General features: G+C 35.0%; 1 pseudogene across 1 annotated transcript; it reads right to left on the bottom strand.

Moving 5' to 3' along the window:
• Positions 1-3,780: 3,780 nt before the first annotated feature.
• On the bottom strand, positions 3,781-4,437 carry LOC307050056 (eukaryotic translation initiation factor 4E-like; annotated as a pseudogene). Its single transcript has one exon. The product of its transcript is annotated as a eukaryotic translation initiation factor 4E-like (transcript).
• Positions 4,438-13,891: the final 9,454 nt, after the last annotated feature.

Raw genomic sequence — 13,891 nt, 5'->3', positions numbered from 1 at the left:
GATCAAGTGGGGTTTATCCCAGGAATGCAAGGATCTTCAATATATGCAAATCAATCAATGTGATACACCATATTAACTAATTGAGTTGAAGGAGAAAAACCATATGATAATCTCAATAGATGCAAAAAAAGGTTTTGACAAAATTCAACACCCATTTATGATAAACTCTCCAGAACATGGGCACAGAAGGAACCTACCTCAACATAATAAAGGTCATATATGACAAACCCACAGCCAAATTCACTCTCAGTAGTGAAAAACTGAAACCATTTCTTCTAAGATCAGGAACAAGACAAGGTTGCCCACTCTCACCACTATTATTGAACACAGTTTTGGAAGTTTTAGCCACAGCATTCAGAGAAGAAAAAGCAATAAAAGGAATCCAAGTCGGAAAAGAAGAAGTAAAACTGTCATTGTTTACAGATGACACAATACTATACTTAGAGAATCCTAAAGATGCTACCAGAAAACTACTAGAGCTAATCAATGAGTCCAGTAAAGTAGCAGAATACAAAATTAATGCACAGAAATCTCTTGCATTCCTATACACTAACAATGAAAAATCTAAAAGAGAAGTTAAGGAAACACTTCCATTTACCACTGCAACAAAAAGAATAAAATACCCAGGAATAAACCTACCTAAGGAGACAAAAGATCTGTACGAAGAAAACTCTAAGACACTGATGAAAGAAATCAAAGATGTTACAAACAGATGGAGAGATATACCATGTTCTTGGATTGGAAGAATCAACATTTTGAAAATGACTATACTACCTAAAGCAATCTACAGATTCAATGCAATCCCTATCAAACTACCACTGGCATTTTTCACAGAACTAGAACAAAAAATTTCACAATTTGTATGGAAACACAAAAGACCCCGAATAGCCAAAGCATTCTTGAGAAAGAAAAACAGAGCTGGAGGAATCAGGCTCCCTGACTTCAGACTATACTACAAAGTTACACTCATCAAAACAGTGTGGGGCTTCCCTGGTGGTGCAGTGGTTGAGAGTCCACCTGCCGATGCAGGGGACACGGGTTCGTGCCCTGGTCCGGGAGGATCCCACATGCCACAGAGCAGCTGGGCCCCTGAGCCATGGCCACTGGGCCTGCGCGTCCGGAGCCTGTGCTCCACAACGGGAGAGGCCACAACAGTGAGAGGCCCATGTACCGCCAAAAAAAAAAAAAAAACAAAAACAGTGTGGTACTGGCACAAAAACAGAAATATAGACCAATGGAACAGGATAGAAAGCCCAGAGATAAACCCATGCACCTATGGTCACCTTATCTTTGATGAAGGAGGCAAGAATATGCAATCGAGAAAAGACAGCCTCTTCAATAAGCGGTGCTGGGAAAACTGGACAGCTATATGTTAAATAATGAAATTAGAACACTCCATAACAGCATATACAAAAATAAACTCAAGATGGATTGAAGACCTAAATGTAAGGCCAGATACTATAAAACTCTTAGAGGAAAACATATGCAGAGCACTCTATGATGTAAGTCACAGCAAGATCCTTCTTGACCCACATCCTAGAGTAACGGAAATAAAAACAAAAATAAACAAATGGGACCTAACGAAACTCCAAAGCTTTTGCACAGCCACGGAAACCATAAACAGGACAAAAAGACAACCCTCAGAATGGGAGAAAATATTTGCAAATGAAGCAACTGACAAAGGATTAATCTCCAAAATATGCAAGTAGCACATGCAGCTCAATATCAAAAAAACAAATAGCCCAATCCAATAATGGGCGGAAGACATAAATAGACATTTCTCCAAAGAAAATACACAGATTGCCAACAAACACATGAAAGAATGTTCAACATCACTAAACATTAGAGAAATGCAAATCAAAACAAAAGACGCTGACGTAGAGCATGGACTTGAGGACACGAGGAGGAGGAAGGGTAAGCTGGGTCGAAGTGAGAGAGTAGCACTGACATATATACACTACCAAATGTAAAAGATATAGCTAGTGGGAAGCAGCTGCATTGCACAGGGAGATCAACTCAGTGCTTTGTGACCACCTAGAGGGTGGGATAGGAAGGGTGGGAGGGAGACACAAAACGGAGGGGATATGGAGATATATGTATACACATAGCTGATTCACTTTGTTATACAGCAGAAACTAATACAACAATGTAAAGCAATTATACTCCAATAAAGATTAAAAAAAAAAAAGGACAAATTATGTGGAAACCCAGAAACAAATGCCACAGTCTTTCTACTCAGAATGGGACACAGCTGGCTAGACTGTGGTCATACTGTCTGGATTCAAAATCCAACTCTGCCACCTTAGGTGTGACCATAAGCACAAGCAAATTAAATAAACTTCTGTGTGTCTTTTTCTTCAACGAGACTGATCTATAGGTTTGTTGTGAGGATGGAAAAACAGTGCATAATAAGAACCCATAAAACTAGTGCCATTGTCCTCCTCCTCTAGCTGTCTTCTTCCTTCAGCTCCCCTTTCTCTACTTTCTGCTCTGCCTCCTTCTCCTTTATCCTCATCTTTCTTCTACTTCACTGTAAGTATTAATTCCTTCAACATATGTTCACTGAATATTCACTCTGTGTCAGATACTATGGCCTGGAATTACACTGATGAACAAAATACTGGCATACCTCATTTTATTTTACTTCAATTTGTTGTGCTTTGCAGCTAATGCATTTTTCACAAATCGAAGGTCTGTGGCAACCCTGCATCAAGAAAGTCTATTGGCACCATTTATCCAACAGCATTTGTACACTTCATGTCTCTGTGTCACATTTTGGTAACTGCTGCAATATTTCAAACTTTTTCATTATTATTATATTTGCTATGGTGATCTATGATCAGTGACCTTTTTTTTTTTTTTTTGTCTAAAAGACAATTCACTGTACACATTTTAGTTACAGTTTTGTACACTGTCTTAATATGAATGGGACCGCTTTTCTACTTGAGCCATTTTTTAACCAAAGCAAAATAACCTAGTATAACAAAGTGTTAAAATACAGCATAAAGATACAAAAACAGACATACTAATTCTAATTAGGAATGTAATTATGATGTTACATTTTTTATAATCCACAATTATGTTTAGGAAATCACACAAACATAGATCACTGATTTGAATGAAATGCATAAATTTGTAGCAAAGCTTTGTAGTTACAAAAAAACAAAAAAATTACCAAAGAATGCACAAAATTAATGTTTATTCCACCTCTGTGTCATATTCCTGGATCCTTCACCAATGTTACATGAGGAAAAAAACAAAAGCAAAACAAATGAAAAACTGAAATCAGAATCACTAATGTTATCAAGTAGGGAAACAAATAAATTAAAATCTAGCAGCCATCAGCAAGAGTACAGCACAGACAATGCTGTAAAAAGAAACAAAGAAAATTGTTAGAAAACTGTATGCATCATACTCTTTCAAACCAGCAAAATATGCTCCTGCATACAATGGAACATAAACAGAATCGTTCTCTTGTAAGGTATAGAAATGCAAATTCTTTTCTTTAATATTGTAGATGGGTCAAATGTGTTTGTAATCATTAATTCTTTTAAGCTATTACAGAGTGGGCCAGGAACACATTTATTGATTCTGGGGACGATGTGTACTATAATTCTTTGATTGGGATAGTGGACACTCTAGCCAAAATTTAAAAAAAAACAAAACAAAACTATGAACACAGAAGTGCAAGACAAAGGCGAATGAGACTTCTCTTATATCTTAGCAACATTTAGATGGAAATCAAATTTAAATGCAGCCCACTCTGCTTTTGAAGAGGCTTTGGTTCAGCTCCCAAATCTCGATTGCTTGACGCAGTCTCCTATGAGAATACTCAGAAGGTGTCTTCTTAAACAACAAACCTATTTTTAGTGGTGGAGCCGCTCTTAGTAGCTGTGTCTGCATGGGACTGATAACCAATCACTATCTTTGGAGGAAGTCCTAACCTTTCCTTGTATACCCTCCCTATATGTGTAACTGCTTCTCTGTTTTCACATTCAGTAGTCCATATTGCTATTTTATCACCTTTAGCTCTAACATTAACCACAGCTCCACATACATCATCACTGTAGTCATCAAAAGACTCTCCAATAAGGCACAGCAGTGTCTCTAGCCAAAAGCGATCAAGGTCACTTCGTCTCTGCTGTTTGTTCAATGTAATTAGCCATCGTCCTCCTCGTTTGTTTTTCTCATCTTCCCACATAGGCTCAATACCATCGCCCAAAAGTCTTCAACAGTATCAAACTTAGAGATCAGCCGAAGGTTTGCTTGCCAAGTTTTGCTTTTATCATTTTTAAAAAACCAGAGTGCCCATCTGTTCTGTAAAGGATGTTTAATATAGTGTTCTGGGTTAGCAACCTCCTGATTAGATTCTGTTTTCTCTTCTTCTGTAGGTGGGGGATTAGGAGTAGGGGTGGTTTCCGGTTCCACAGTCGCCATCTTAGATCGATCTGATCGCACAACCGCCTGATCAGTGACCTTTGATGTTAATATTGCAAAAAGATTAAGACTTGCTGAAGGCTCAAATTATGGTTAGCAGTTTTTAGCAATAAAGTATTTTTTAATTAAGGTATGCACATTGCTTTGTTAGACATAATGCTATTGTACACTTAGACTACAATATAATGTAAACATAACTTTTATATGCACTGAGAAACCAAAAAATTCATGTGACTTGCTTTATTGCGATATTCACTTTATTGAAGTGGTTTAGAATCAGACCACTGCGATATCTCTGAGATATGCCTGTATACATGATTCCTGATCTCTTTGAGTATACAAAAGCACAAAGTTTTGCACAGCTCAAAAGCTCAAAGCTCTAGTTTAGAAGGAAAATGTTGAATAAAAAATATAAATATCTGACTATAAATTGTGAAAATTTTATTGAAAGAAAGTAACAAGGGGCAAGAAAATAGAATGATGTGAATAATTATTCCAACGTGGCAGTAGGCGAAGGACTCTCTGAAGAACCAACATATAAGCGGAGTGATAAAAATCCCAAAATTTTGAAAGTACAAATATTATTTAATTTTCCAAAAACTGTCATCCAAAATATATTTATTCCCAGTCAATTCAAACATTACTATTTTAATTGCTTACAAATTATATACTTATCAGGATTTCTGTGCTGAAAACAGAAAAATCTTTGCTTGGAGTCTAAGATTGTTTCTATGGGAAAAAATTTAATCAAATAAAAACTAGTAAATTCCAATTAAAAAGTCAACAAAATCGAAAAATGGGCAGAAGACCTAAACAGACATTTCTCCAAAGAAGACATACAGATGGCAAATAGTCACATGAAAATATGCTCATCACCTCTAATTTTTAGAGAAACGCAAATCAAAACTAAAATGAGGTATCATTTCACACTGGTCAGAATGGTCATCATTAAAAAGTCTACAAATAATAAATGTTGGAAAGGGTGTGGAGAAAATGGAACCCTCTTACACTGTTGGTGGAAATGTAAATTAGTGCAGCCATTATGGAAAACAGTATGTAGGTTCCTCAAAACACTAAAAATAGAGTTACCATATGACCCAACAATCCCACTCCTGGGCATATATCCAGAAAAAAACTATAATTCAAAAAGATACATGCACCCCTATGTTCATAGCAGCACTATTCACAATAGCCAAGACATGGAAACAACCTAAATGTCCATCAACAGATGAATGGATAAAGAAGATGTAGTGTTTATATATACAATGGAATATTACTCAGCCATAAAAAAGAATGAGATAATGCCATTTGCAGCAACATGGACTGTTCTAGAGCTTATCATACTAAGTGAAATCAGAAAGAGAAAGACAAGTATCATATGATATCACTTATATGTGCAATCTAAAATATGACACAAATGAATATATCTACAAAACAGAAAGAAACTCACAGACACAGAGAACAGATTTGTGGTTGCCAAGGGGGTGGGGAGTGTGGGAGGGAAGGATTGGGAGCTTGGGATTAGCAGAAGCAAACTAGTTAATATAGGATGGCTAAACAACAAGGTTCTACTGTACAGCACAGGGAACTATATTCAATATCCTGTGATAAACCAGAATGGAAAAGAATATATATATATATATATAGTATAACTGAGTCACTTTGCTGTATAGCAGAAATTAGCACAACACTGTAAATTAACTATACTTCAATAATATTTTAAAGTCAACCAAAAATTAAAACAGACCTTTAAATGAGTATTACATGTTTTAACCAAATTTGAACTAGTCTGTGAAGAAAATACAACCTAAGGCTAAATTAACCAAATCCTTAACCTTAAGGAAAAAAGATATGAGAATCAAAAGGACAACTAATTATAGTTTATCTGTATAACATCTGTCATATAGATAATGTTGTCTGAAATGTCAGGAAAAGGTTCTTAGCAATTCCTGCTGATATAATATGGGGAGGTTAATTATAATTAGTCTATAAGACCTATAGAAGCGTCATTGTTAAAACATTCAAAGAGAAGAGTTGGAAGACTATGGTGGTTTGAGAACGAGGGGTGAAACAGAAACCAGTAAAAGAAAACAAGTTTGGACAAAACTAGTGGTCAAAATCAATAAAATAAAAAGCAGAGGTGCGAATCTGATAAGTCAAGAGGACTGATTTCCTTTTACTTAATCAGATTGTCAAAATGTAGGAGTTGGGAGAAGTAAAGCAATAAGCCATGGTTCAAACTCACAGCTTAGACTAGAAAAGAAGAGAAACTTTAGGACCTGACTCTACTTGGTGGATGTCTCCACTGCCATATGACTTGAAATACGCAAGTAAATGCCAGCGTCATTGGCCTCACCTCACTTGACATTCATGATTACTGGTATATCAAGTTTACGAGATCTCATAGGAGTGAAACTGCTTTTATAAACCTTTTACTTTGATTTTCTAGCAGCTAACATGATTTCATAGAAAAAAGTGAAATAGTAAAATTTTGATGGGTATGTTACAGCTAATAATCGAACCGAGGCCACTATCCACAGCAAAGAAAAATATAATTAGGTAATTAATGACTGAGGTCACTTATGATTATGTCATTTATGTATTATTATCATGTGTAGTTTAAACAAGACACATATTAGCTGTAAAAAGAATATATAAAAGTATGCAAGATACTTTTTTCCCTACTATGAAAAATATATGCAGTATTCTTGGGGAAACAAATATAAAGACAAGAACCAGTTGCTCTAATGAAAGTAGATATTAGCTTCAAAGTAAAAATGGTTAGCTAAGCAACAAATGTGTGAGGTAGATGTACTGAAAATCTCCTTTTCATAAACTTATAACATTAGCTTGAATTCAATATTCACATGTGATATGCATTTTTCTACAATACAACTATTATCAGTTTATGATTGCCATATGAAAGAAGTAATTTTGGAGTTTTTTTAACCTGTACTTACCACCCTTCTTTGCAGGTACTGATTTTTAAATCATGACATCGTTTCTTTGGAAAATTTTTAATTATAATTCATAGCTTTAAATAATTTCTATGCACTCCATGAATATTTCACTATGAAAAATTAACTTTGTGAGAATTCACTTTGGATGTTGCCATTTTAAACGATTCATAGGAGATATTTTTTGCTTTTACTAAATGGTATGAGAAACAAAAACTGTAAAATATTTAACAGATCTAAACTTTTTTCTTTTGGACCTTATACAAACCATATAAAGTTAGTACAAGGTAAGATTCTCAGGAAAGAAACAATAAATTCAAGAATATAACATTTCTATGTCGAAATTTAGTCCACAGTGATACTATACACATACTGACTTCTCACGGAGATGAATATCAATAAATTGATTGGCTTGGGAGATAAATATTGATTTTTATCAAGCCCAAGGTGTACACTCATATCAGACAATTATTCTTGATATTTCCTAGGATGCAAAATCAATAAGTGAATTGCACTTTTTATATTCTGAATAATTTCCCAAGTCTGCAGGAAAGTTAGTTTTTCACGCTGTTACGGAGAAGTGCTGACCAATTTACATCTATATTCTGTGAGTACTTCCTAAAAATGTCCAAATGAAATATCTCTCATATTGTTGCTCTAACATTTGACTCATTTTAATAACACTGAATATTATTCCAATTCAGTGCTATTTCTCATATTCAATATCTTTTCCATTTTCTAGATTTCTTTTTATATGTCACTACTATATTCAGGCTCCTTTGACAAGAGTCCAGTACATATAGCCTCTGAAGTTAGACCAACAAAAAATAAAATTAGTTACTGGAGGATGAAATATTCTGTGCTGATTGTTTGGCAGCAATTAAAATAAGCATACAGATGTTTGCATGATTTGTTTTTAACTTAAGTGAATAAAGGTTCTGGAATTCTATACATAAGCATAAGATTCCTTTCTGCATTAGCGATATTGCATTGTCCTCCATATCACCTAAGTTTTACGGCTTTGGTCTAGTCCAAAGGGACTGACAGCAGCACTAGGAATATGCCTAAGTTTTAAACAGGCATCAAGGCATCTGCTTAAAAGTAAATTCAGAGCCCTGATGATGATAGCCTGAATTTCTAAACCAGGAATTTGTTACTATCAACAGCAAGTCAGTATAGATAGTTAACCTAATATGTGTTTTGAACAGTGCTCCAAAATATTATCCTTTTGTTTCCGCCCTGACTCTTGATTCCAAGGAAGGCAATATAGTATATAGTATATATAGTATATAGTTCTTTCTATCTCAACCTCCTGGAAGAATGTGGTGGTGTAACTGAAGATATATGAAGCTACTACAAATATAGCATATCTTTCTGGAATATCATTTTACCAGATGGTAGATATATTATATATCTATATATACTTGCTAGGGCTGCCATAACAAAATACCACACACTGGGTGACTTAACAGAAATTTATTTCCTCATAATTCTGTAAGCTAGAAGTCTGAGATCAAGCTATCAACAGAGTTAGTTCCTTCTAAGCACCCCTCTCCTTGGCTTGGAGATGACCACTATATTCTTCCAATATTTTCACATGATCATCCCTCTGTGTATCTGCCTATGTCCTAATCTCCTCTTCTTATAAGGACATCAAATCCTATCAAATTAAAGTCCAAATCAATTACCTCATTTAACCTTAATTACCTCTTTAAAGAACATATCTCCAAATACAGTCACATTCTGAGGAGATTAGAACTTCAACATATGAATTTTGAGGGGGCACAATTCAGCCCATACCAGTAGGTAAGGAAAATAATTGTTTTTGTTTAAAATTAATATGCAAATACTATGAATAGAATACAAAATTTGCATGATTTGAAGATATACAAGTACTACACTTCTTCAGACCATGCTCCTAAGATCTTCAGGGAATAGTATTCTCTGCTCTGGGGATGTTTCAATGGAAATACTAAAGGCGTACTGGTAGTGATGAAATAATGAGATTTAAAATTAATTCTTTGTTCAAATACTGACTTCACCACTTGCCCATCTCATATTGTGGCAAATTATTTATGATATCTAAGGCTCAGTTTTTCCTCTTATAAACATGAATAATGATAACAACACCTACTTCATAGAGGTGGTATGATTAAGGGAGATAATATTATAAAAAATAATGAGCACAGTTAGGTAGTTATATAAACATTAGATTTCCGTTCAAAAGTACTTCTATGTCTTTATTCAAAAATAAAATCTTAACATACAATCTTGACCTAAAAGACATTAAGAGGGAAGCTGTATTTGATAACATAGTAAAAATTGTAAGCATATAAGAACATTTAAAGGTGCTTGCTTTAAATCTACATCTATCACAGAACTGCACCTCTGGAAGAAACAATACAGATGAGTGATGACTTATACTATTTTCCTAGCTCCCAATCTAATATGCTTTCCACAAGAGCAAGGTGCTTAGTGAACTGAAATAACTAATTGTACAGATCAAATGTGTTTTTGATGGGTCTCGAATTTCCAAAAAATTATTTGCAAAGATGCTTACTGTTTGTGAAACCTATATGCTGTTCTGAGTTCTGAACTCTGACTACCATTTTTCAATTTTTGTTCCTCTCTTTTCTTTCTGTTTCCTTATACTGCCTGCTTTACTTCAGTATGCACAAATATTCCTGAATCTCAAATTAAAGACTATATAACAGATTCCCTGAACCTTTCTTGGAAAGACATTAATGAAAAGTAGGATGTCAGTTTAATATAATTTGTCACTATTCGCCCCAAATCCTCCTTGGTGGATTCCCATAAGGGATCTTTCATGCACATTTACACATTTTTTTGTCTGGTCTGCTCACCTAACCTTTAGATAACTTAATTAAGTACTTTTAAAAGTAATAGCATATACTTCACAGAAATAGAATTTTCCAGGAAGAGTTACCAAAACAAATGGTTAAGAACTTGCATAGTTATAAAGAAAGACAAAGTAAAGATGTCAGCTAAACGGAGATAAAAGATGAAAAGAAAATTACTGTGTCATCAAAAAGATAATGAAGTTTAAAAGAAATTTTAAAAGATGAGACATTTTGTAGGACATATAAAACAGTTTGACTAGAGCCAATAAAAAAGAAAGAAACTTTGGTGAAGGAAATGTCACTAATTAGATATTGTTAAAGCCGAAATGAACATTTTATTTTATGCTTTTATAGGCTAACAAATAAAAAAAAAGCGTACTTAAACAAGCAATATCAGATTTTTCCACAGATCAGGGTACAGATTGTATAACATTATCTCTACAGGAATACAACCTAATCATGTGGCGCTATGACACCATGAGGCGATGTGAAAATACATATTGGAAAAGACCTTGAACTTGTGTGCCACATACAGAAGGAAGCAAATGCATTTTTGAATCACTGGAAAGGATGAAAAGGAAACTGCTCAGATATATGCCTTTGAAAGTAATCTACAAAGAAACAAAAAAACAATTCTATCCCAGCACTCTAACCTGAGTCTCACTATCGGCTAAAGTTAAAATAATAATTGTCATAAGTATATCACCTTATATTTTCAAAATATAATACTTCAAACAAGTGTAATAACAAGTAATGGTGAGATACCACTGTCATAATCAGACTGACAAAGGTGAAAATATTGCCAATATCTAGAGTAGCTAAGGGTGTGGAGAATAGATACTGTAAGGCAGAGTTGGTGATAGTGCAAAATATGAACATCTTTGTGACAACGTGAGTGAAATGTTAAATGTAAATTTACTTTGACCCAACAGCCTTATTCTGAGGAGTTCATTCTAAGTAGAAATTATATTAAGGATAAAGATATATTTACAGCAGTGTTGTGTCATGTTTCCTGTCTGGGGCCTAGTTTCCAAGCTGTACTCTCAGGCAGGGTTTCTCATCCTTGACACTATTTACATTTTGAGCCAGATAATTCCGTGTTATGGGGCTGTTCTGTGAATTTTAGAATGTTTAGAAGCATCCCTGGTCTCTACCCACCAGAAAAGTGGCACTCCTCCAGTTATGACAATGAAAAATGTCTCCAAACATTGCCAAATGTCCTGTAGAGAACAAAATCTGCCCCAGTTGAGAACCACTGTCCTGCTACTTGTAAATATTTTCCCTCATTAATTTTACATGGTTAATATGCCAAAGTAATATAGAGTGAAGAAGTGAAGAGCACAGTGTCTGAAGTCAGAGTACCTGGATGAAATCTCTCTTTACCACTTAGAATTTACTTTTGACAACTTATTTAACTCATTTGTAAAATGAGAAGGGTAATACCTACCTCAAAGTGTTCATGAGGGAATTCATGTATATGAAGTACCAAGAACAGCATCATGCTCATTGCACACAATTTTGTAAGCGTAGCTCTGTTAATTATTACAGCCCTAATCCTACACCTGGAACATTGAGCTGGTTCTTTGTTGACATATATAGGACTCTTTTGATTTGCTTCGCCCGGTTAACTACGTATCAAATCTGAGTATACATATATAATATGAATAGCTATCCTTTGGAGGAAATTGTGGCTGTTTGTAAGGACCATGAGAACAGGAATCAGTTGCATGCATTCATTCTCTATATCTTCAAGACCCCAGCAGGAGACCTGGTATATAGCAGGCACTCAAGAAACAGGTAGGTGCTGATGTTTAGATCAACTAATGGAGGAATGATGTAGCACATTGGTAATTTCAGGTGTATTGCCTGAGATTCCAAAAAAGCCTAAAATGGGCTCTAGGTCCATCTATCTTGCTGCAAATGGGAAAGACTTATTATATACCTAATACTATCTAATATTTTTATGACAAAAGATACAGAAATTGTATATTAAAAATCATATCCATGCTTGAGAGTTTTACAAGCAAGTGTCTCTGATACCAGTAGTTATGAAAACAACTCCTTAGCCATATTTCTTGCATCACTGAGGAATAAAAAGAATAAAAAATTAATTTGTCTGCTTCTTCAGCCTGCGTCCATCTCTCCACTGTGGACATTAGATGCTTAAACTCCAGTGGAGCTATTCAAATATTCCCTCTCTCTCTTTCTCGCTCTCTCTATCCGTGTGTTGTGTGTGTATGTGTTGTGTATCCTTACCAAACAGCTCAACAAAGGAAAATGCAAAAGCTGAGAGAAGAAACTTGTGAAATATAATTCTCCCAGCAATAAGGATTTTTATTGTCAATCTAAAAACTGCTGACACTCCCTGAAAGTAGGACCATAAAATTAAAATACAGCACACATCCTCCATTTGCCTACACTTGAAGGAAATGAGAAGTTCTCACAATTGTTATGGCAGCTGATGTTACTACATTTGGTAGTTTTCAACAAAGGTAAAAGGATGAAGAAAGATCTCCTGAGCCTTAGGATACCACCTTGCTTTTCAAATTGAAACAGTTTAAGAAGCTATACACTGAAAATACATCTTCATGATGAAAATGTAGTTCATCTTCTTCACAGTTCTTATTTGACAATCATTTTCTGCTAATTATAGGACCAGAAAACCAATTCCTGCACTAAAATTGTTGGAGTCATTTTCTTTTCTACTTTCAAAACTAAAATTCTTCAGAGCCAAAACTTTTGATCCCCTCTCCTGTTGGTCTCCCCAAACATTCCAAACCTTCACCACTGTTCTCAAGACGTCTACTCCTACCTCTGGAGAAACCTTTCTTCCTACTTCCCTGAAAAATACAGTCAACCAGGCATTAAGTGTCTCAATATTCCTCTTAAAATGTATCTGTATTAAAGATCTTCCCATATTAGCTATATCTGGTCTCATTCCTTTCATAGGGACAGTGATTCATCAAGTCTTCTTTTCCCTACCCAAACATACATTCTCTCCTTTCTCAATGGACTCTTTTCTTCAGAATACAAATCTGCTCAAATTTTTCTAATCATAAAAATCTTGTACCCTACAGTACCTCTGGCTTCCCTGTGGCTATTGTTCTATTTGTGCATCCCTCTGTAGTTATTAAAGAATAACCTGTGCTCTTTTTCACTGTTTCAGCTCCAACATGGCTCTACCCATTCTAACGTAGCCTCTGATCCTATTCACTAAATCTATTCTTGGGAAAATCAGCAATAAATCCCACATTTCCACAATCTATATTCCTCGTGTGAAAAACCCAAAACAATTAATTTGTAATTAGCTTCAGGCTTTCTTCCTCCCCAAGCAAAGCTTTCTGGTTCTCCCCTCTCTTTTCTCTTACCTTTCCTCTAAAGACAGTTTTCTCTTGCCAAATGGGTTTCTTTGGAATTTTATGATGGAGGGTCAGGAAGAAAGAGGCAAGTGTATAAGGATAAAAAGCAAAGAGCTAAAGATGTTGGAAGAAATTAGGGAGGACATTTTTTTTAAATGTGTCCAAAGAGTCATTATACTGAGTGAAGTAAATTAGATAGAAAGTGAGAAAGTTAAGAAATTTGAATGTGGTTATAAGTTTCCTCCATAACATTAGACAAAAAAAGGGAAAACTAAGT

The sequence above is a fragment of the Hyperoodon ampullatus genome (genome assembly GCF_949752795.1).
Source record: "Hyperoodon ampullatus genome assembly, chromosome: 3".
Lineage (NCBI taxonomy): Eukaryota > Metazoa > Chordata > Mammalia > Artiodactyla > Ziphiidae > Hyperoodon > Hyperoodon ampullatus.
This window is presented reverse-complemented; position numbering and strand designations above follow the sequence as displayed.